The sequence below is a fragment of the Hypanus sabinus genome, chromosome 6 (assembly GCF_030144855.1).
Source record: "Hypanus sabinus isolate sHypSab1 chromosome 6, sHypSab1.hap1, whole genome shotgun sequence".
Classification (NCBI taxonomy): domain Eukaryota; kingdom Metazoa; phylum Chordata; class Chondrichthyes; order Myliobatiformes; family Dasyatidae; genus Hypanus; species Hypanus sabinus.
In genome coordinates, this window is record NC_082711.1 from 123995374 (window position 1) to 124021384 (window position 26011).

Below are 26011 nucleotides of genomic sequence, written 5' to 3' on the forward strand. Positions count from 1 at the left end.
TGGGTTTAACCCTGGGGAACATTACTGGGCCAGGCTTCGAGTCCAATAAACAGCCTCCCACCATCACTCTCTGCTTCCTACCATCAGGACAACTGGAAACCACATCACTGTCGCTCTCCTGTTACCGTGTCTGATCTGCTCACCTCCGAGTATCCTCCCGGCTCACTCTCCTTCTCAACAATCCTTTTTCCTCTGTCACCATCTGTGAGATCACAAAAAACAACTAAAATGACCTACTAGACAATTCCTATACTTCTCCACCACCTGACCATGCTTCTACAGTAAAAACTACCTCTCCTCAGCCCCTTCCCTATTCCCTTTGTCAATTCCCGAAATGCGAGCAGATCTGAATCCACCGCAAGGACATTTATATCTCACAAGACTCTGTACAAACCCGTGTCCTTCTCTGCTGCAGAGGTCACTGACTCCCCCCCCCCCCCCACCAATGTCCCCAGTCTGCACGCAGCCCATGATTGTGACGGCTGCTCCCCGACTCTGGGGCTCTGTTGTACCAAACACAATTAAAACAGCAAGATTAGACAGTAATTAATATAAAGAAATAATTGTTGCTTCCTGAAAGGACATGCATGCCGTCTGATCCAATGGACCACATCCTCCCGAGGTACCACTTAATTTGACCCAGGACCCATCCACCCCGGCTCACGCAGTGATCCCCCCACTACCTCTACACCCCTCCCACATTTACCACAGCCACACATCCATCCATAACTTCTTCCCGCTCACAGATAGATCCTCTTTACCCCAAACCTTTTTCCAGCTTGGGGACCCTCATCTACCTGATCCCACAAACAAGAGAAAATCTGCAGATGCTGAAAATCTGAGCAGCACACATAAAGTGCTGGAGGAACTCAACAGGCCAGGCAGCATATATGAAAAAATAGTACAGCCAACATTTACAGACCAGCTTCCACCTGGCCCTCAAATTTACCTGGTGCATTTCTGACACTTCGCTCCCATTTCTCAATCACTCTGTCTCTACCTCCGGAGACAGCTATCTACTGATGTCTTTTACAAACCCAAGGACTCTCACAGCTATTTAGACTATACCTCTTCCCACCCCGTTTCTTGAAAAGATGCCATCCCTTTCTCTCAATTCCTCCGTCTCTGCCGCATCTGCTTTCAGGATGAGGCTTGTCATTCTGGAATTAAGAAGCTGCCCTGTTTCAGAGAAAGGGGCTTCACTGCCATTTCACCCATCCTCCCATCACTTTAACAGGGATAGGGTTCCCCCTGTCCTCACGTACCAGTCCACCAGCCTTTGCGTGCAGCACATAAATCTCAGAAAATTCTTCCACTTCCAACGGGACCCAAACACCACATACATCTTTCACACCGTGCCCCACTTTATACAGGGATAGCTCCCTACTCGACTTCCTTGTCCATTTTATCCTTCCCACTGATCTCCCTCCGGGCACTTATCCTTGCAAGATGAACAAGTGCCCCTACACTTCCTCCCTCACTACCATTCAGGGCCCTAAACTGTCCTTCACACTTGAGTCTATTGGGGTCATCTACTGTGTCCAGTGCTCCTGGTGTGGTCTCCTGTATATCGCTGATACCCAACGGAGATTGAAAGACCGCTTTGCCGAGCAACTATGCTCCATCTGCCAGAATAAGCGGGATCTCCCTGTGGTCACCAATTTTAATTCCACTTCCCATTCCCATATGTCCAGTTTTGGCCTCATCCACTGTCGTGATGACGCCACACTTAGGTTGGATGAACAGCAACTTATATTCCTTTTGGGTAGCCTCCAAACTGATGGCAGGAACTTTGGTTTCTCTAATGTCCAGCAATGCCCCCCCCCCCCCACACCCTCCTCTCCTTCACAATTTCCCATCCTATTTTTTTGCCTCCCACCTTGACCGCCCATCTCCTCCCCCGGTGCTCCTTCCCCGTTTCTTTCTTCCATGGCTGTCCGTCTCTTTCACAAATCAACCTTCCAGCTCTTTACTTCATCCCGTCCCCTTTCAAGTTTCACTATTAACTTGTGTTTCTCACTCCCCTCATCTCACCTTTTTAACCCACTCGTCAATTTTTTTTCTCTCCAGTCCTGCCGGATGGTTCCGGTCCGAAATGTGGTTTGTACTCCTCCGTAGATGCCGCCTGGCCGACTGTGTTCCAGTGTGTAACTAATCCCACTGTTCGGGCTCGGATAAACAAAAGTAAAACCAGGCTGCCCGAAGCCACCAGCCGTCCGACAGAGCTCAGTCCCAGCCCTTTCCCACTGCAGCCAGCCCTCGATTAACAAAAACCGGAACACAGCCCCTTTCTCACATCTCCGGAACGGGAGAACAGGTGTCAGCAATGCGCCTGCGCGTCACTATATTTTTCAGCTGCACCAACAGCCGTCGGAATTCACTAGAGCGCCACCAGTGGTCTTAGGTACCAGCATTGCTGCCAGCCTTCAGGGTCACAACATCGACACAATTCGTCGGAGGACCAGGCAGCGCCACCAGGAGTCGGAGGCCGGAGGTTCAACGCGTTGGGTTCGCCCGTCTTCTTCTTTGGGTCATGCTTGACCTTCACATCCAGCAGAGACGATTGCATGTGCAAACCTTGATGGGCAACAAACGTCATTCAACTCAGCGATCAGCTGCTTAAATGATTGATTGATTTTCAGAGTAAGAGTATGGTAGCACCTACCTCAGGGTGTTTAGTTTACCAGGAGACAAAGACCCCACAAACTAAAGGTCTTCTGTTGACCCCGAGGCAATTCCGAGTGGGATTATTAAAACCGTAGTTTATCAAGTTGCAAAGCATCAACAAAATGTAGCCCAAATCAGCTCTCCTCCAGAGAGTCCTCCCCAAAGACATTTGTCGTTCTATCACCCCACTCGAGATAAACACCACACTGTCCATTCTACCAGCAACCGGCACAGCGGGCACATAGCAGGGTCTCTACATCATACAACATACGAGGAAACCCGGGAGTGATTGCTCCCACACACGTGATGTAACACTGGCGCCCCCACGAGTTTGACGTCACACATGGGCTCCCCACACCGGGTTCTGACGTCACCTGTCACGTAGTATGTGTCACACACGCACTACTCAGCTCGTGTTGAGACGGTTTAGCGACTGAGCCTGCAATCAGTGACCTCCCCACCCTCAGGCTGTCAACGCTATTCCCATTGGTGCGTACAGATGGCCATCGCCGTTTACACCCAATAGCAGAGGCGGATCAGCCGTGAGGGTGTTACCCCCGCCGAATTCGTCTCCCGCTCCCGCTTCGAACAAATCCCAAAGTAAATGTCCCGCTTTCTGATTTATTTCCATTTCCCTGCGAGGGAAGTTGGGGCGTTTGTGAAGCGTCTCCTGTGGCCGGAGACTGATATATTGCTGAGAGGTAGGAACAGATCGCTTGCCCATTGCCTTGATGTGGTCTCCCCGGGTAGTTAGGAATCCCGGCAAAAGAAGGGCGGAGGGGGAGAGGATTTATTTAATGGATAGAAATGGCGCGAGAGGGGGTGGACAGGACGTTTGTTCCGGTGTGGACATGAGAGTCTCAACTGTAGAAATGGCTGAACCCACGGTGGTGGCGGGCAGAGGGATTCACCACAGTGGGGGGGGGGGGTGGAAATACCGGCAGACTGTTCCCCTGCCAGTGAGCAAAGGTCTGGGCAAAGTGGGGAGAGGAATGGTGTTGGGGATGCAGTCTCTATTTGGACAGCAACCTGTCCTACTGGGTGTTTTAGGGACTGGTGCTTGGAGCCCAATTTTTCCCAAACTGTGTCAACTACTTGGCTGAGGGATCAAATTCAACATTGAAGCATTATATCAGAAAATTATTGATCAATGTAAAGCAGCACTTCATGTCGTCAAGTGTCTATGTGGGTATTGTTGGGATGCCAATTGAAGATCACTTGACCATATATTTTTGTTCAAATACGTAGAGTTTGCGGTGTGATGAAAGTAAGCCTGTTATCTCTGCGACTACATTAAGTGCATGAACGTGAATGTCAAGAGCGCAGACAGGATAAGAGGGTTGGGCGGCAAATACAATGAACTGAAGGAGGTAAGTGAGGGTATAATGAGTATCTGTCATTTGTAATCATCAGATCAAGTGAGCTTCGTTAGTTTATCGGGCTGCCAATGTTTGGAGGGGATTGAAATCTGAACAACACAATTGCACAAATGTCGATTTCGATATCTGAGCAGATTGAAAACCAGAAAGAACGTCAGAGTGGTCTGCGGCGAATTCACCCGTGCTCTTCGGAAAACAAGATTCCTGCAGTCCAAACTGAAATTCAAGTGCTGGGTGATCAGAGAAGGGGTGCCAGATGATTGGAGAGAAACAGCGCTGGAGTTTAAGTTCAAAATGTGCAGCAGCAGTTCGCAATACATGAACAGGATGCACCACTCCTTGAAAGTTCCAGTAGATTGTTTTCTGAACGTAATTATAGACCTGTGAAGCTTGTCAATCACGAAGAATTTATTGAGAATAAATCAGAGGGCACGATGAATGTGCAATTACAGACGCAGGAATTCATGTTATGTAAATATCCGAACTGACGATTTTATGCAGGGTAATTGATAGGTTCGTGGCCTAAGGTAGAAGGAGTCCACTTTAGAAAACCTAGTACATTTATTTTTCAACACAGTCCCCTCCTACATTTACACACTTAGTCCAGCTGTCGTGGAGCATACGGATCCCTTCTTTGTCAAAGTCAGTGTCTTGGACCTCCAGTAAGTTGTCCACATTGGGCGTGATTGATAAGTTCGTGGCCTAAGGTAGGAAGAGATGAGTTATACAGCTCTCATTGCGTGCATGTGCAGCTCAACTCGTTAAGTGATTATGCAGAAAGTTTGAAGTTAATAACTTTTGTGGTATTTTTGTTTCAGATAATTGAAAACTACAAGTAAGAACTGTCTGAGACATTGAACGACATCGGACTTCGTTCAGTCATCCGCTACCTTGGTCTCAACGGCTTACCAGCCAAAGAGGTCCACGAGGACATGGTGGCAACACCAGGGGAATATGAATAATAAATGTGATAGTTTTTCTGAAATTGACGTCTTCTACCTTAGGCCACAAACGTATCAATCACTGTTTGGAATGTTTTGAATATGTTCACAGATACGACGGCATGTAGACATTAAGAAACAGCATGTGCTGGAGCTTTTGGAAGGCATCGTTAGGTAAGTCACCGGGACCGGACAAAATGTACTCAAGCCGAGGGAAGAGACTGCTGAACCTCTGGCGATGATCTTTGCATCATCAATGGGGACAGGAGTGGTTCCGGAGGATTGGAGGGTTGCGGATGTTGTTCCCTTATTCAAGAAAGGGAGCAGAGATAGCCCGGGAAATTATAGACCAGTGAGTCCTACCTCAGTTGTTGCTGAGCTGATTGAGAAGATACTGAGAGGCAGGCATTATGAACATTTGGAGAAGCATAATATGATTAGTTGTAGTCAGCATGGATTTGTAAACGGCAGGTCGTTCCTGACGAGCCTGATTGAATACGTTGAGGATGTGACTTAACACATTGATGAATGAAGAGCAGTGGATGTAGTGTATGTAGATTTCAGCAAGGCATTTGATAAGGTACCCCATGCAAAGCTTACTGAGAAAGTAAGGAGGCATGGGATCCATGGAGACAAGGATCCAGAACTGGCTTGCCCACAGAAGGCAAGCCAGATGTGGTTGTAGACGGGTCATATTCTGCATGGAGGTCGGTGACCAGTGGTGTGTCTCAGGGAACTGTTTAAGGACCCCACCTCTTCTTGATTTTTATAAATGACCTGTATGTGGAAGTGGAGGGCTGCTGACACAAAGGTTGGAGGTGTTGTGGTTAGTGTGGAGTGTTGTCAGAAGTTACAGTGGGACATTGATAGAATGCCAACCTGGGTTGAGAAGTGGCTGATGGAGTTCACCCAGATAAATGTGAAGTAGTTCATTTTGGTAGGTCAAATATGATGGCAGAATATAATATTAAAGAGTCTGGAGGATCGGAGAGATGTTGTGGTCCGAATCCATAGGACGCTCACCGCAGCCACGCAAGTTTACTCTGTTGTTTCGAAGGCGTATGGTGTATTGGCAGTCATCAATCGTAGAAATGAATTTAGGAGCCGAAAGGTAATGTTGCAACTATATAGGGCTCTGGTCAGACCCCACATGGAGTACTGTGCTCAGTTCTGGTCGCCTCACTACAGGAAGTTCTGAGGAGTAGGTACAGAGGAGAAGTCAGAGGTAAGTCTTTTACATCAGAGTTTGATGAGTGTGTGGAATGGGCTGTGGCAACGGTGGTGGAGGAGGATACGATAGGAACTTTTAAGAGACTTCTAGATAGGTACATGGAACTTCGTAAAATAGAGAGCTATAGGTAAGCCGAGTAATTTGTAAGTAGAAATACGTTCGGCACAACTTTCTGGGCCGAAGGACCTGTATTGTGCTGTAGGTTTTCTATGTTTCTATGTTAAAAGTAGTCTGGTTGACACAGTCTACAAGGATTTCATGAGTTATCTGACGGGATGATCAAGGATAGCAGCTTTATATTTCTGAATAGGCTTGTAATTGATTTGATGGGAGGCTGTGACCACCCAGGACGGTTTCCAGTTGGAAATCCGGGTCCAGTGGTATACCACGGGAGCCGGTAGTAGACATCTGCAGTATGTTGTGCACATTATACAACGGCGTTAATTTGACTGCAGGTGCTGCGACTTGCAACTCTCAGATGATATGAAGATTGGTAATAACGAAGAAGGTGGACTTTGGGAGCAGACTGTGGTTGGTAAACGGGTAGGATGGGACGATCAACGCCATGAGCAGTTTGATGATATAACATATAACAATCACAGCATGGAAATAGGCCATCTCGGCCCTCCTAGTCAGTGCCGAACTCTGAAACTCACTTAGTCCTACCTACCCGCACTCAGCCCATAACCCTCCACTCCTTTCCTGTCCATATACCTATCTAATTTTACCTTAAATGACACAACTGAACTGGCCTCTACTACTTCTACAGGAAGCTCATTCCACACAGCTATCACTCTCTGAGTAAAGAAATACCCCCTCGTATTTCCCTTAAACTTCTGCCCCCTAACTCTCAAATCATGTCCTCTCGTTTGAATCTCCCCTATCTCAATGGAAACAGCCTATTCACGTCAACTCTATCTATCCCTCTCAAAATTTTAAATACCTCGATCAAATCCCCCCTCAACCTTCTACGCTCCAATGAACAGAGACCTAACTTGTTCAACCTTTCTCTGTAACTTAAGTGCTGAAACCCAGGTAACAACCTAGTAAATCGTCTCTGCACTCTCTCTAATTTATTGATATCTTTCTTATAATTCGGTGACCAGAACTGCACACAATATTCTAAATTTGGCCTTACTAATGCCTTGTACAATTTTAACATTACGTTCCAACTTCTGTACTCAATGCTTTGATTTATAAAGGCCAGCGTTCCAAAAGCCTTCTTCACCACCCTATCTACATGAGACTCCACCTTCAGGGAACTATGCACTGTTATTCCTAGATCTCTCTGTTCCTCTGCATTCCTCAATGCCCTACCATTTACCCTGTATGTTCTATTTGGATTATACCTGCCAAAATGTAGAACCTCACACTTCTCAGCATTAAACTCCATCTGCCAACGTTCAGCCCATTCTTCTAACCGGCATAAATCTCACTGCAAGCTTTGAAAACCCACCTCATTATCCACAACACCTCCTACCTTAGTATCATCGGCATACTTACTAATCCAATTTACCACCTCATCATCCAGATCATTTATGTATTTTACAAAAAACATTTGTGGTAACAGTATTGTAACAGTATGTGGGTTACTGAGTCGATGAGAATAATGCCATCCTGTTGGCAGCAGAATTAAATTAGCTCATGGCAAAGCTATGCAAACATTGTTTACTCCAAAGCAGAAATCTCGGTACAGTCTTGGATCTGAAACTCTGGAGCGTGCAGAAACAACACGTTGATCTGGAATGAATAAATTCAGCAAAGAAAACAGAATGGATGTCCATGTATGTGGTTTTCCCTTGGAACAGAGAAGGTTAAGGAGTACCTGACTGAGGTATGTCAAATTTCCTGGTAGACAAAGAGACTTATAGCGATTATTTCCTTAGCAGTGGTCTTTATAACGAACAGGCACAGAACAGCATGGTGAAATTAAGAACTGATATATTAATCGCTTAACAACCACAAAGTGATGGAAATGTTGGGATATGGTACCTTGCTATGGTCACTCTTGCATATTGAGGAGCAATTGCGGTAAGTATCTGAACCCTCATGTGAAAAAACCACAGGCAGGATGAACCTCACATCACAGCTCTAAGCAGTACTGCACCCATGTTGTACTCTCAGTAGTTTTATATTTGTGTGCTGTAGCACTTATTTTTTAAATGCAAATATTTCATAAATAACACTATTCTTTGCATTTCTGGTTAGATGCTAACTGCATTTCACTTGGCTTTGTATCTGTACTCGGTACAATGACAATAAAGTTTAATCGAATCGATGGTGGAGATGATAATAGATCGACAACTGATATGCAAGACCGTTAATGACTCTGTACGGTGATTGTATTGGTCATTAAGTGAAAGGATCATCGCTTGGAATTTGTGGGTAAGCGATATTGGGGCCCGGGATTGATAGGAAGCGCTAAAAGCGGGAGAGATCATTGCGATTTGCTAATCACGATGCCTGTTCTCCGGCTGGACGCTCTGCTCAGCAGCACCACCTAGTGCCGAAGAACATCACTGATAGGAACAACACGATTTGGTCTCGCCTCAGCCACTGATCGTTTACGGTCAGTTGCTGATTTTCTTAATGAATCGAAGCACTGAGTTGACTGGGTAGGTAACCGCGCTTTTCACTTCCTTCCTAAATCTGGATTGGGTGGCGGCATAAATAAATGTGTTGGTGCAGCAGCTGATATTTCTTAGCAAATGGCCGGCATTGTTAAAAATAAATTCAGAATCATTGCCCTCTCTTCCTGGTCCTTTTGCCTGAGAATAGAAGAAGTTTGAAACGGTCGTCAACCACAGTATTATGAAGGTTCCGGAGAGAGTGAAAAGTAAAACAATTGATCTTCTCCTGCTCTCCATCTCTGGGTCACTCTGGTTCTCCCCCTTGCTCTGACCCTTCAGCCCCTTACGAACCCGACTGGCCACTAAAATATGCCTGACCGTCAGAGCGTTGAGCAGCAGGATTATAGCGAAAGGAAACAACGGAGACAAAAATGTTGCAAACCAATCCCATGCTAACCATATGATTTCTTGAGAAATATTTGTCCTCTGCTTGCAGCCCCACGCCACGTTGTTGAAGATGACCCACGGTTCCCGTGTGAAGTAATGAGGAACATTTTTTAACACAATCAGAAAGGAGATTACTGATATCACAACAGCCGCCGTTTTCCCAGTGCAAATTTTTGTTTTCAATTTCTGCAAACAAATGGCGATAAATCGGTCAAAGGTGAAGGCGACGGTGAACCAGACAGAAAGGTTTGTTGACGAGTTTGTCAGTACTTGAATAAGACGGCACACAGGCGTGAGGTGCAGGAAAGTCACTGGAAGAAATTGATGATTGATACGAAACAAAATGACTTCGTTGATGATGACCAACAGATCCCCCACTGCCATGGCAACCAGATAGCGAGAGGTGCAGGTGGCGAGGCCGCACTTTCCCCGGCAGAAGATAACAATCGCCAATAAATTCACTGGAAAGAGACAAATGAACAGTCTGTCGATTATGCAACACACGATTGAGGGTAAAATCTCGGACTGAATATTGACAGGTAAGATAAAACGGGAAAGTTGGAGTGCAGTTAAGTTTAAAAATAATTTCTTACACATATTCCTTATTAAAATTCCTTATTAAACTAAGGTTCCGAAGGATTTAAATTAAGCCAAAGTACAGAAATTTTCTGCACAGGAGGAGGTTGGTCACTTTGAAGCTTTAATCTTGCTTGCAGTGTCTGAAACAATTGAATTTCCACATTCAGCCTTGAATAACATCATCAAACGGACTGGTGGAGACTGAGTGTCTGAAGGGAGGAGAAGACAGAGGACGTGCGCTCTCTTGAGCTCGGCAGCAGACAGCATCCGTTATTGAACTGGAACCGCACTGAGCATAACGGCGGCGTGAGAACCATTCTCACAGCCGTCGGCTGACCCATATGGTTCTGTGCAAACCCCGGTGAAATAAAAACTATAGTGACAGACATTTCCAGAAATTCACGGTCACTGGCTCAGGGGATCTACTACAGTTCATGACCAACCAACCAATTCTTTATTGTGAAACACTGCCAGAAGTACATGGTCACTTCTGCTGCTGCCATCGTGGTCGTTTGGTGCGTTACTCAGTCATGCACAGTCAGGGCGCCTGGTAATTTACTCTGGTCAGTAACACGCAATGAGTGTTATTATTTGTTTTCGAATATAACTTCGAACGTCAGTACACAATCCCATTCTAAACCTAGTGATAACGTCTTTTGAGCTTCTGCAGGCTGCAAATGGGTGTTTATTTTCGGTGTACGAGTACGCCAATCCTTCTGCGAAATGTTGTTACCAAATGAGGTACCGATGGCGGAGATTATAACCGTAACTCTATAATAGGTTTTAAAATGAATAGATCAGGACAAAATGACGAAAACCTGAATAATAGAGACAATAAATCGCCATTTGGTCCATTGAACATGTGCTGTTATTCAATAGCACTTAAGTTCACACGCGCCCATATTCCTTTACCATTGTTGTGTCTGAAGCCTTTTTCCCATTATATCAAGTATATTCAGCAAAGTTCTCCATCTGCAAGTCAATGTCAGGATCTCTGTGTGAAGGGATCCCTCAGCTGAGCGTGAAAGTGTTCAACCAGAATGCGTGTAACTGGCGTACCACACCCTAGATCCACAGCCAGGTCAGGTTGACAAAGTGCTACTCAAATTGGCGATATATTCCAATGAGAACTCAGCCAGTGCGTCTACCTCCGATGAGTGTGGACCTTGTTAATCCGAGCATCACAGAATTCCCATACAGAAATGCTGATACACCCGTTCTCTGACACATCATTCTTTTGACACCAGGTGTGGTGTCGCCAACGTACAAACGTATTTTATTCCTGCATTCCGAACCCAGTACCTGGAGAAATTTTCACTGAAAGCCGATGCACTGTTCGCCTTCATAACAGTTTGATGTTTGCCTTTATTATCAGACGTACTTAGAAACTCGGACTCCGGTCATGATCAAGATTTCGCACTCAGTCACAGTAATGAAAATACTCTGTCCAATCAAACACTTAATGCGATGCACTCAGTCTTCCAAATTATTTATGAATGCTTGTGACACTTGTGCGCTCATAATTCCACAGATTGGGTGCTGAACATCAAAGTTGGAAATTCTGCATTGGATTCCTGAACCTAGTGGTCAATGTACATTATGAACAGCTGGGAGCGAAACGCTGATCCCGACGGTACATGATGGCCACTGCTTGCCAGTCCCAGTTATTTCAAAGCATAGGTTCCAGTCGTTACCACATTTCAGTCTATGAGACCCACCTGCTTACTTCACGCAATAACATCGTTTCTACGAGGTATCAGCAAATGTCTTCCAAAGGTCCAAACAACAGAATATTACTTAACCATCTCCACAGATACCACCCTCACGAACTAACGTAGCTTTACCAAACTCGATTGCCAATTCATTGCAATAACTTTTGTTTATTATTGTCACATCTTCCAAAATCCAACCAAACTCTTGCTCTGCGAGCCGTTACGACATATCACGCCATTCAAAAGTTGCACTTACGCTGTCAAAGAAGGACGAGTTCCAAAATATCGGTTTGCACTGACGGAGAACGAGCTATGTATGGATAAGAACATGTGCAAGGGCACCGATGAGGTGGATTAGGAAATTAAAAGTTCACTTCGTCTTTCAGCGCTTGAGAGGTCTGTACCAGACTCTGATTAGAGTAGGATACAAGCAGTCCCGGAGACTGGTGATTCGTGTTTTGGATCCACTGGCTGCGGGAGTGTGGAGAAAAAGGATGATCGGAATGATCAAACTGCGCTTGATAATGCTGGCTGTCTTCCCAAGGCAATGGACGGGTCAGAGCCGGCAGGAAATGTGCGGGCTGGATGGGACTGTGGTCATAACTGTCTACAGCTTCTTGCTGAATCCACGTTGATTCTCCTCAGTGCCTTCGATATTTCAAACAAGGTTTTAACTCCTTGACTTTGCGACCCGTTTGTAGCTTCTGTGTTTTCGCCCATTGACTGTTTTAACTCATGGACTGGGATTCCCTTCCCTCCACAACGATCGTTACATTAAATATCGGCACGTTTTATTCACTGTCAGTAACTCCCCTGTATTCTCCTTTTCTGAAAACCACCACCATATATGATAAATTATTACACAAAGGCAAAATATTACAAATTATTTGTTTAAGTATACTCCATAGATTTTCCCCAACTAATTCACATACGGTTTTATGCAAAATGCAATAATCGCTTACCAGGAGCTCCAATGATGGCGACGATCACGTACAGTACTCTGACAACTCTGTAATAATCGTAAATCATTTTGTATGTGAAGCAATGTATGCCGAAATGCCGCAGGCAGTCCCTCCGAATGAAATACTGAAGCTACGGTACATATTTCCAGAGTTTTTATATCATGCGAGATCTCTAAGGGGACCTAATAGAGATTTAAAAATGTGAAAAACAGATGACGACAGCTGGAGCAGATTGCTTTCAGTTCAGAGATTTAATTGCGAAACACCAAGTACAGCAAAACATAATCACACTAATGATTTATGTGTGGGCGTAGACGTCTTCCAACAACGGGGATATTATTTCAAACAGTATCAGAGGTATTTCTCCGTGATAGATTGATTGTGGGGTGTCAATCAAACTGCGGCCCTCAGTGATGTGACGGTACATGCCCGGGTACACTTCCCTGAGACACAGCCGCCATGACTGTACGTGACTATTGTAGGATGTGTATTCACGGATTGCCGAAATAAACTCACAGCCTTCCTTAAATTAATGCACTCTGTCATGCCTATTGAACAAGTACAACTCGCGGAACATTGGCTTACATTTCAGCCGGTGACACCACACGTATCTTTCGCAAAATCACGGCATTTCAGGCTGAAATCGTCCTACCTCGACACAGTTTGACAAGTAAATTGAGCGGCTCAAACCGAGTCTCTTGCACGGTTAGTCTTTCTTTCAGACCAGAAGATATAGGAGCCAAAGTAGGCCATTTGGCCCATCGAGTCTGCTCTGCTCTTCAACCATGGGCTGACTCAATTCTTCCAGTCACTCCTACTCCCATGGTTTCAGCCCATACACTTTGATGTCCCACCTAATGAAGAGCCTTAAATACACCCTGTGACGTGGTCTCCACGGCCGCTTGTACCAACAAATTCCACATATTTACCACCCTCTAAGTAAAGTAATTTCTCTGCATCTTAGTTGTAAAAGGAGCTACTTTATCCTGAAGTCGTGGCCTCTTGTCCTAGAATCCCGTACCGTGGGAAATAATTTTGTCATATCTAATCTGTTCTTGCCTTTAACAGTCTGAATGTTTCTTTGAGATTCCCCCTCTTTTTCTGAACTCAAGGAATACAGCCCAACAGCTACCAGATGTTCATCGTACCGTAAATATCTTATTTCTGGAATCATTCCCGTCAATCGACTCTGAACTCTCTCCAGTGTCAGTATATCCTTTCTAAAATAAGGAGCCCAAAACTTCACACAATACTCTAAGTGTGGTCTCACGAGTGCCTTATAGAGCCTCAACATTACATCACTGCGCTTATATTATATAGATCTGGAAACGAATGCCAACATTACATTTGCCTTCTTCACAACTTGGAGGTTAATTTTTCAGGTATCTTGCTCAAGGGCTCCCAAGTCCATTTGCATCTCTGCGTTTTGAATTCTCTCCCCATCTAAATAATAGTCTGTCCATTTATTTCTTCCACCAAAGTGCATGATCACACACTTTCTAACATTGTAGTTCATTTGCCACTTCTTTACCCGCTCCCCTAAACTATCTAACTCTGTCTGCAGGCTCTCTGTTTCCTCAATACTACACGCACCTTCATCTATCTTTGTATCAGCAGAAGATTCAGCCACAAATCCATTAATGCCGTTGTCCAAATCACAGACATACATCGTAAAAAGCAGTGGTCCTAACACCAACTCCTGTGGAACTCCACTGGTAACCGGCAGCCGGCCAGAATATGATCCCTTTATTACCATTCTCCGTTTTCTGTCGATCTGCCAATGCTCCACCCACGCTACTAACTTCCTTGCAATTCCACAGGCTCTTATGTTGCTAAGCAGCCTCATATGCGACGCCTTGTTAAAGGCCTTCTGAAAATCCAAGTACGTCACGTTTACTGCTCCTCGCTTGTCTGCTCTGCTTGTAATTCCATTTCCGTCAGATTTGACGCCTTAATCCCGCGTTAAACCCAACTCTGCAACCTATAGTGCTTGGGTGCGGGCCTAGATGCACTGTGTTGGTAACAAAATTCAGGCCTGCTCTCAAGAAATCTGTTGGAGTCCAGAGGCCAGTACTGTTCTATAGGGATCAAATCCGAGCTCACAGCTGTTGGTCATCTATATTAACGATTTGAGTTACAATGTTGTTGACGTGGTCGGTAAGCCTGCAGCTGACACAAATGTGATCGCGTTCCGTACAGTATGATATAGATGAACTGAAGCAGTTTGCCTAGGAACTACCGTGAAAGCTCGGTACACGGAATTGCACGGCAAGACGTGGTGTTGTCGATAATCTCCAGTACAGAGTGACCTCTGGATACAGGCACACATTTTACTGAAGGGAGACACATACGTAGATAGAAAGGGGAAAACTGTGTTTGTGACAATTCTCATCGTTGATGAAGCGGTCATCTTCTGGTTGTTCTGTACATGCCCCCGGTGGTATCTAACGAAGTATTCTTCGCAGGACTTGTCAGCCAATACAGCAGGGGTTAAGCTGAAGATGGTGCAGAGAAGATTCTCGGAAATATTACCAGTTTTTGGTCAGAGTTGTCAGGAAAAGATAGCTAACTCAAGCCTTCTTCGCCGAGAAGCAGAGATTCCAAATCTGAGGTCCACGGACCCTTTGCTAAATGGTATTGGTCCCAGGCATATTGGAAACACCTGCCTAGAGCGTGAGAGGGTGGAGTCTGGCGATTAAAGTAATCTCAGATCGCATGTGGCATAGTGAAAGCGGATGCTGAAGTCGATTGTTTCACCCGAGTAGAAGAAAGAAAATGACAAGTCAGCATGAAAGTGCCAGGCTTCAGTGAAAGAGAAAAAAGATTATTAACAGCGAAATGGAAAAAAAAATCAATGCCATAAAAATACGGAATATACAACTTGTAAGCGTGTTGACATAATTAAAGGAAGCATCTCCAGGAAGTTCGTAAAAACTAAACTCCAGCAAAAGTATAAAAGAGATAGATAAGATAGAGGCAGGAAAGATGTTTTCACTGGTAAGTGAGACTGGAATTAGGGGACATAGCCTCAACATTCAGGAGAGTAGATTTGAAATGGACATGAGGAGCAATTGCTTTTCCCAGAGAATGGAGAATCCATGGAATTCTCTGCCTAATGAAGCAGCGGAGACTACCTAGGTAAATATATTTAAGACGAGGTGGGATAGATTTTTTCATATTAACGCAATTAAAGGTTATGGGGAAATGGCAGGTCGGTGGAGATGAGTCCATCTTCAGATCAGCCATGCTCTTATTGAATGGCGGAGCAGGTTCGACGGGCCAGATGGCCGACTCTGCTCCTACTTCTTATGTTGTTACTCACGTTATAATGTACAGACGTGGATATGTGAAACACAGGCAGAAAATGCAGCCGAAGTTCTACACGTCTGGGAACATGTAAAGTAAAACAAAAGAGTGAACTTAACTGTTCAGTTTGTCGGTTCACTTTCCACAGATGGTCCCTTAGAAGCTGACTTTTCCCAGTTTTAAGTGTGCAAAGAAAGGGCGCTAAAACACAGAATTGCCCTGATCAAGTATAAAGGCATGACCATGGTGTACTGTGTGTGTGACAGAGAGAGAAGGAGAGAGCGGAAGCGGGGAAAGACGAAGGGAAAGAGGGGTGAGGAGTGAGATAGATAGATGGAGAGAGAGAGAGAGAGAGAGAGAGAGAGAGAGAGAGAGAGAGAGAGAGAGAGAGAGAGAGAGAGAGAGAGAGAGAGAGAGAGAGAGAGAGAGAGAGAGAGAGAAACAGAGAGAGAGATGAGAATGTCTGAGTTGGCGAAAGTAAGTTACTATGGGCGGAAGAAGCACCGAATGACTAACGTACCCTTTCAGAACGGCGGTTAGAGACTTGTTCGGAGGCTCGGGTACAGAAAGAGCGGGCAGAAGGAGCGGCGAACGGATCCTTTCAGGGCAACAGGGACTTGTCCTGAGGTTCAGAAACAAGAGGAATTGTTGGAAAGAGAAGGAATAAGGAACCTCAGTCCTTTCGGCTCCTGCATCTTCGGTTACTGTGAGTGAGACAGAGAGAATTAAACTCCACAAACCCCAGTCTGATATTGGTGCAGCTCCCTCACACTCGGCTTCCCTCCTCACTCCAGAGTCCGCTCACAGTCTCCGTCCCCCCATCCCTCACCATTCTTTCACACAGCACATAATCGCCCTCCCTTCCTCGACCCTCCATCCTCTCTTAACCCCTTCTGAATTCGCTTTTCCACTCTCATTCTAACACTTCCTTTCCCCCTCACTCCCGTTCTCAAGCCCCCACCGGCACCACTATCAGTCTCATTCACACATGTTTCGTTTCTTCCCACCTCACTGTCCGGCACTAAATCTCGCCCCGTGTTCATTCTTGGATACCACTCCCACCATTTCAATGGGTGAAACAGAGACACTATTGCCGATCAGAAAAATAGTCCTGGAGTTCAGTCCAGAGAACGGAACTTCACAGGCATTAAGAGCTGGGTGAAGCAGATGGAGAGAGGAAGGGGGACTACTCTGTAGAGAAAGAGAGACATAGCTGGATCACAGAAAGAGACAGAATGGGACAGCTGCACGGGGGAAGAAATAGGGGAGAGAAATCGGAAAAGTGAAAGAAGCTTGGGAAAAGAAGAGACAACGTGAGAGACCGGGCGATGTTGGAGGGAATATACACGGGGAGAGAGGCGGGTGTAGGAAAGACGGGGAGAGAAAGAGATGCAGTGAGAAAGACGGGTAGAGAAAGAGAGGGTGTTGAAAGAGGGGTGAGGGGGAGACTTGGACTGGGAGGTTGAGAGGACAGAGAGAGGAGGATAGAGTCAGGGCATGGAGAGCAAAATGATGGAGAGAGATTGGGGGAGATGGAAAATGCGGTAAGGAAGAGTGTGGAAGATGAAAAATATTGAAAAGAAGCGACAAATATGGCAAAGAGAGGTTGAGGGATGACAGTGGGACGGGGAGAGGAGAGAGGCTGGTGGGAAAGAGAAATTGGGTGAGGGGAGGGAGAAGAACGTGGTAGGGAAGGATGGGAGAAAGAAGGCCCAGTGGAGTGACGGAGTAAAAAGAATGGGGTACGAGAGATAGTGACAAAAGGGCATTGGGGTTAAGAGAGAAACTGAAGGGTCGAAACAGAAGGACTGTGGAAAAAGCCCAGACTGTAGAGTGGGAGAGAGAGACTGGGAAAGGAGAAAGACGAGAGAAAAAGACAGGTTGGGGAGAAATCAGGGAGAGTCGAAGGCGAGAGAATGACTGGAAGGACACAATGAGGGATTGGGGAGCGAGAGGCAAGAGAGTAAGTTATGGGTAGAGAGGGAAGAGCGTCGTGGAGGAGACGCTATGGAGTGAGACTCTGGTGAGTGACAGAATGGGAGAGGAATATATGGGGATGTGGCTCGGGATGGCACAGTGTAGAAAGAGAGAGAAATAAAGTCTGGGGCAGAGAAAAAACGGGGAGATAGAGAGAGTGAGAGAGGGAGAACGAGGGAAGGAAGAGTTAGAGGAGAGAGAATCTGATAGAGAGAGACTGAAGGGAGAGGAGGGCGTGGAGGAGAAAGAGACTGGTGGTATACAGAGATTAGGATGACATGGAGGCGGGGGAAAATGTCCAGGGAGAGAGTCCAGGGGGTCCTTTGATAGGGAGGTAAGCTCCGATAAAGAGAGAGATCTGGTGCGGGAGAAGTGATTTGGAATTATCTGAGAGATAAGAGTGTTATGAGTGATGAATAGATCTGATGGACAATGGGGTGCAGAGTTAACCATTCCCCCCCTCCCCCGAGAACCACGAACCATTACTGTTGCTATGCTGCTCATGAGAGAGAGAGATGGAAAACATGCACGAATATCTGCTACAGATAAGAGAGGGGGGACAGACTGCTGATTTACTGTATTATGACTTCTGCAAGGGTTATTTATCTTCTACTATTTTGCTCATTAACATTCCTCAGTGGACTGCAGGAGTGGGCTGGTTTGATGGACACAGTCATTCAAAATTGATTGATAGCTGAGTTAGTGGGGGTAAAAAGACAGGTATGGAGAGACACCTTTCAGACACACCAGTGGACCCTGACTGAGGGTTGTGAACCCACAAGGAAGGTGGGGGCTTCGGAGACCGAGCCAGGAGATCGGTCAGTAAAACTCATAGTGTTGCAGCAGGGCCGGTGGGGACTTGTATGTGTGTCCACTCATGCCAGAGTGACGAGTCCACCACAGAAGAACGGTCAGGCTGAAGGACGGAGGGGTCATAGCTGAATGACCACAACGGTGCAACGGAATCAAACGAAACCCACGGAAAAGTCTGCCTGTCGCAGCTGTTTAATCTCGCTCGCTCTCTCTCTCTCCAACGATTACAACACAACAACCACAACTACCTCAGCGCTCATGAACTGAACTAAACTGAACTTTATCGTTTTCTATGACAATTCATTTTCCCCTAGACATCGACAGAGCTTGTTTATTATTATTATTCCTACACTTTTAGGTTTATTATTGCTAACTTGTGTTATATGTATATTTGCATTATTGGTATTGTTTTGCTTATTTTACTAATAAACACTTTTGAATATAGTACCACCAGACTCCAACGGATTCTTCTTTCTCTGCTGGTCAGACACCCAGTTACGGGGTACGTAACAAGAGAAGGGAGAGAGATTGGAGGTGGAGACACCAGCGGAGTTAAAGAGACGAGGCGACGATAGATACCAGGACGGTAATAAGCGGAGGAGAGAGACATGAGAGTAACGCGCACAAAATACTGGAGGAACTCAGCAGGGCAGATCTCGACCTGAAAAGTCAACAGTATTTAATTCCCTATCGTTGCTGCCAGGCCTGCTGAGCTCCTGCAGCATTTTGTGTGTGTTACTTCGTACTAACATACAGCCGCATGCAGACCTGTCACATTGTCGCAAACGCCCTGATGTTACCAGTTCCTCCCCTGTACATCCCCATCTCCATTGCTCTCTTGAAACCTTACCTCCTCGACATGATCCTTAGTCCTTCTCTCTCTCCTTAACTCAACAGGGATCTCCCTTCCCGCCCTCTGCGGCCGTCTCCTGAAATTCTCAGACAATACGTCCCCCCTGGGATGGGTTCCTGGCCGCTGGCGGGAGCCGGGGAATCCGGGGGAGGACGGAGACAGCCATATAGACACGCTTCTGTCCCATCTGGAGTCTGAGTTGAAGTCGCAGCCGGAGCTCAGTGCAGCCTGGAGCCGGGCGGGACTCGAGCTCCGGGAGAGTACAGGAGGGAGCGATCCTTCTATTAGCGAGGAGTTGGCCAGCAGGATTGCCTATACTTTGGAGCACTCCCCTCCCCCTCCACTCACTTCTACCTAATCTTCAACCGGTTGACCCGCCTGTACCAAGCCTTGAGTGTCGAGACTCAAAGCACCCCAACCTCTTGTATGGAGAAGCACTGTCGACGTTTCGGGCCCAGATCATTCGTCAGGACTAACCAAAAGGAAAGATAGTAAGAGATTTCCTCGTGTTTGAACTTCAAATACAACTCGTTAGAATAGCGAAGTTGCACTACATATCCTTGAGCGATTAAACATTTTCTCAAATGTTAGTTCTCAGGACAGTATATCAGGCTTTCCCAAACGCAGACATGTGAGATTCTTAGAACAAGGAAGCACATAGTTATTTTCCCATCCCGTCTACAAAGCCCATTTCAGTCACACGGTGTACATTAGTCGCAGATAAGTGATTACAGCATTTGAATTCACATACTAGAAGAAGGTCATTACCCCCTTAACGTTCGTCACAATGTCTTACTATTTTTCTTCCACAGTTCCCTTCTTGATAATCTTCTAGATTAACATTTCTTACGGTGGTATTTCCTACTCTTCCTCATAAGGGGGCTAATATACATAGGGAAGGGGTCTTTCATTCTCGGGGTGCACATCTTCACCCCACCAGTGCTCCTTGATAGCTTTATCTTTTACCATCTGGGATATCATCGGGACACCCTCGGGCCTGACAAAGTCCTCTTAATCAACTGATAACATAAACAACCTCAGTGCTCCACATACCCAGCACCCTCCAACACATCGCATTACCATTATAATTATTCCACGCGTTATCCAGCTTCCCCAGCCGGAAAACCATTTCTATACTCCTTCCCACCAAGATCCTCCGCTGTTAAACTTTTCGAGCTGTTCTCCCAACTTCTTAATCTCCTTAAGCTTCTCCAGAATGTGCTGACCTAAGTCAGTTATGTTTTCCGTGGCACCAACAATATAAGTACAACTTACGTCTTCAACGTAACTGTCCCCATTTTTTCCTGTCTTCGCTGATGTGAGATTGCGCATAGAGTAATGCTACCGTCTTCCCTGACTTTGACTTTGTTCGGGCACAGGCCCAGCGAATGCATGGTTGTATGACACAATGAACTGCCATCGCTAAGCAGACCTGGGCATTGAAGCCGTAAAAGAGGGGCTGTAGTCAGGAAAATCCTTCAATCCCACCCCCAATATAATTATTGTCACTACTTCCATCATGTCGGTCCTCTATTGAGTATATAGTTTGTTAATAATTAGTTACTATATATATAACATGAGGTGCAGGTTAAAATAGATTTCTTTTCCAGTCTCTCAATAACACTTGGGTACTGGTTCTCAGCGCTGTTCCTCTCTCTCTCGGTGAAGATGTCACTTGTTTAGTGTTTTATTTCGTCCTCGTCGTGGTGCAACTTGCACCTGGTGACATTGATCCAATCAGGTTTCTCCCTCACCTTAACGGCTGTACGCGTCCTCAGCAGCCTGGGAGAGAAAGAATCTTTATTGATAGATCTCGCATATGTTCTATCTACCGGCTTAAACGGATGCATGTTACCTTCAACTAAAGCTGCCGGGCTTGCCGGATCCTTTCATACAAGTTCCCTGCTTCCCGACAGAATGCTGGTGCGTATTTCAGTGTCTTCTCATCATTCCATATTAGTGCTACGTCTTCTCGGGTCATGGGAAGCTTAGCTCCTGTTCTCGTAGGTCATGAAAATTATATGAGGGGTAAGTTCTGAAATTCTTCTGATTTCGCAGAGTGTATGTTACCAAGGGCATTGCTTCTGGCCGTCCGAGACCGTTTTGCTGACAAAATTTTGTCGAATCCACTTTTATTTCTCCGTTTGCTTTTTCCACCATACATGAGGACTGAGGCTGGTAGTGGATATGCAATTTCTACTGCAACCCCAAAGCTTCCTGCAGTAAATAAATTTATTAGTAAATAAAATTACTAATTTATTTGTAAAATGGTTTCCCTTGTCATATTTATCCCTTCGGGAAATAGAAACCTAGGCATAATTTCCTTCATCAATATGTTCACCACAGTTCCTGCATCGTCCATCCTAGTTGGATAGGCCACGGCCCATCTGGAAAACCTGTCTACTATTACCAATATATACTTAAACCTGCTTTCAGCAGGCATATATACAAAGACAATTTTCAGGTTTCCAAAAGACATTTCCGGTTGGGGCAGGTGATCAAATCTAGCATGTTTCTTTCCTCTATTGTTTTGCTGGCAAACTAAGCACGTTCTCGATAGTTCTCGATACTAAGTACCTTCTCGATAGTTACTGTTATCCCTGGGGCGTACCATTGTTGAGTAATGGCATGCTACAGCCCTCTTTTGCCATGTGAGCCTGGCAATATGCCAGGCGAGCCGGGGGCAAAAATAAACTATGCGGGCACAATACTCGGCCGTCTGGGTGATGCCATTGCCCGCGATTCTGGTAATATGCAGATTGGCTCAGGCACATTTCTCCTGCTGTGAGACAAGATTTTTGGCTTCCTGCGACTGCTAGACGTCAATACACACGGGGAGCTCCTTCACTCCCTATTCATCCCGAGGAGTCTGTGGAACAAGTTGTCACTGAAGGGCCATCTGTTTTGCTACCATGTCTGCAAACGGATTTCCCTTGGAGACATCATGCTTGGCTGAGGTGTGTGCCTCTCACTTAGTTATTTCTAAAGTCTGAGGCAACTGTATAGCTTCCAAACGGTTCAGTACGAAGGAGGCGCGTTTAACCGCTTCCCCGGACAGGTGAAAAATCCTCAATTTTTCCACAATTGCCCAAAGTCATGAGCTATCCCAAATGCATAACATGAATCAGAATAAAGAATGGCAGCTTTTATAACCATATAATCATATAACAATTACAGCACGGAAACATGCCATCTCGGCGCTTCTAGTCCGTCCTGAACGCTTACTCTCACCTAGTTCCACTGGCCCGCACACAGCCCATAGCCCTCCATTCCTTTCCTGTCCATATACCTATCCACTTTTACTTTAAATGACAATACCGAACCCGCCTTTACCACTTCTACTGGAAGCTCATTCCACATAGCTACCAGCCTCTCGGTAAAGAAATTCACCCTCGTGTTACCCCTAAACTTTTGCCACCTAACTCTTAACTCATGTCCTCTTGTTTGAATCTCCCCTCCTCTCAATGGAAAAGCCTATCCATGTCAACTGTATCTATACACCTCATAATTTCAAATACCTGTATCAATAACCCCTTCAACCTTCCATGCTCCAAAGAATAAAGACCTAACGTTCAACCTTTCCTTGTAACTTAGGTGCTGAAACCCAGGTAACATTCTAGTAAATCTTATCTGTACTCTCTCTATTTTGTTGACATCGTTCCTATAATTCTGTGACCAGAACTGCATACAATACTCTAAACTCGGCCTTACCAATGCCTTGGACAATTTTAACATTACATCCCAACTCCTATACTCAATGCTCTCTTTTATAAAGGCCAGTTTTCTTCACCACCTTATCAACATGAGATTCCACTTTTAGGGAACTATGCACCATTATTCCTCGATCAATGGGAACTACTGCATTCTTCAATGCCCTACCATTTACCATGTATGTCTTATTATCCACCACTACTCTCTATCATCTCCCATCCTGCCACTGTTGAATCCATTTTATTACTTCAATATTAATACCTAACGATTGAACCTTCCTAACTAACCTTCCGTGCGGAACTTGTCAAAGGCCTTACTGAAGTCCATATAGACAACATCAACTGCTTTACCCTCGTCAACTTTCCTCGTACCCTCTTCAAAAATTTGAATAAGATTTGTCAAACATGACTTTCCACGCACAAATCCATTCTGACTGTTCCTAATCAGACCCTGTCTATCCAGACAATTATATATAACATCTCTAATAATAATTTCCATTAATTTACTCGCTACTGACATTAAACTGACAGGCCTATAATTGCTAGGTTTACTCATAGAACCCTTTTTAAGCAATGGAACCGCATGAGCAATTCGCCAATCCTCCGTCATCATCCCTGTTTCTGATGACATTTGAAACATTTCTGTCAGAGCCCCTGCTATTTCTACACCTACTTCTCTCAAGGTCCTAGGGAATATCCTGTCAAGATTCGAGAGATTTATCCACTTCAATATTCCTTAAAAGCGCCAGTACTTCCTTCTCTTTAATCGCAATAGTTTCCATAACTTCCGTACTTGTTTCCCTTACCTGACACAACTCAATATCCTTCTGCTTAGTGAATATCGAAGAAAATAAATTGTTCAAAATCTCCCCCATATCGTTCGGCTCCACACACAGCTGTCCACTCTAATTCTCTAAGGGACCAATTTTATCCCTCACTATTCTTTTGCTATTAATATAACTGTAGAAACCTTTCGGATATACTTTTTCACCTTACTTGCCAAAGTAATCTCGTATCTTCTTTTAGCTTTTCTAATTTCTTTCTTAAGATTCTTCTTATATTGTTTAGATTTCTCGAGCACCTCATTTACTCCATGCTGCCTATATTTATTGTAGATATCCCTCTTTTTCCTAACAAAGATTCCAATGTCCCTTGAAAACCAAGGCTCTCTCAAAATTTTAGCCTTTCCTTTCAACCTAACAGGAACATAAAGATTCTTTACTCTTAGTATTTCACTTTTAAATGACCTCCATTTCTCTATTACATCCTTCCCGTAAAAAATGTCCCAATCCACTCTTTCTAATTCCTTTCGCATCTACTCAAAGTTAGTCTTTCTCCAATCAAAAATTTCAACCCTGGGTCTAGTCCTATCCTGCTCTATTATTATATTGAAACTAAAGGCATTGTGATCACTGGACCCGAAGTGCTCCCCAACACATACCTCTGTCACCTGACCTATTTATTTTTGTAATTTATTTATTTTTTATTGAAGTTAATCATTAAACAAACGTTTCCATAAAATGTATTTCAGATATTGTAGATATATATCATATAACCATATATATATCACAAATCTCCACAAAGTATTTATCTAAGCTAGACACTTATAGAAAAGAGTGGAAAGAAAAAAAAAGACAAACAAAAGGAAAGAACTGCGTACAAGTAGGGAGTGATCTTTTTTTAATAATTGATTCATTGATTTATGGGAATAAAATCAGGCCTAGGAGGCATTATGTAGTTAAACCATTTTCCCAGTATGAATCAAATTGTTCCAGCTTATGATTAACAGATGTCGTTACCTTCTCCATTTTGAAAATGTCCATTGTAATTTCCATCTATGTATTTAAAGTTGGGATCTCCTGTGATAACCATTTCCTAGGAAGAGTCTTTTCACCAGCCACCCACAGTATATTCATTAAATATTTATCTCTTTTCAACCATTCTTGAGGTATATATCGAAAATATATGGTCTTACTCTCTAAGGGTATTTCACGTTTAAAGATGTCTTGCAGGGCATGGTGCATCCCCCTCCAATAGTTTTTGATAACAGGGCAGTCCAAAAATATGATAATGATTTGCATTTTGATATCCACAATTTTTTCAGCGAACAGGGAGGTTACTATCATAATGGAATTTCTCAGTGGGTGTAATAAAACATCTTATCAAGTTTTTTCCATCCAAACTCCCTCCATTTCCGTGAACTGGTACACTTCCATTGATACCTACATATTGTTGTCCATTCTTCCTCAGATATAATTATCCCTCCTTCCTTCTCCCATTTTGTTTTAATGTACGAAGTCGAATGAGTTTTAATATTTGACAACCCCCTTATACATGCTTGAAATGATTCTACTACCATTATCTGCATTATATGCTTTCTTAAAGAGCTCTACCTTGGGTACAGTTCTAGGCGTCTTGTTAACATATCGAAAATTATATTTTAATCTGTAAATATCGATAAAAATCTTGTTTTTCTAAGCAGTGTTTCTCTTTAAGCATTTCAAAACTGAACAGTGTTCCTTCTTTCTTTATGTTGCAAAGAACTGTTATTCCTTTAGCTGTCCAGTTCATAAATCTAGCATCCAATTTATTTGGTGTAAAATGAGAGTCATATGCACACCATTTAAGAATTGCAATATCCCCTTCTAGATTATATTCTTTTACTGTAGTTTTCCATATTTTAAGAGTCAATTTCACCCATGGGTTATCAATAGTATTTATGTACCTTTGCAGTTTGTGATCAGCCAAAATTGCTCGTATGGGGATGGGAAGTGCACACTCCTCAATGTTTTTCTATTGAGCGTCATGTGATGTGTTGCACCAACATATCACAGCTCTCAACTGCGCTGCAAATTAATAATCTC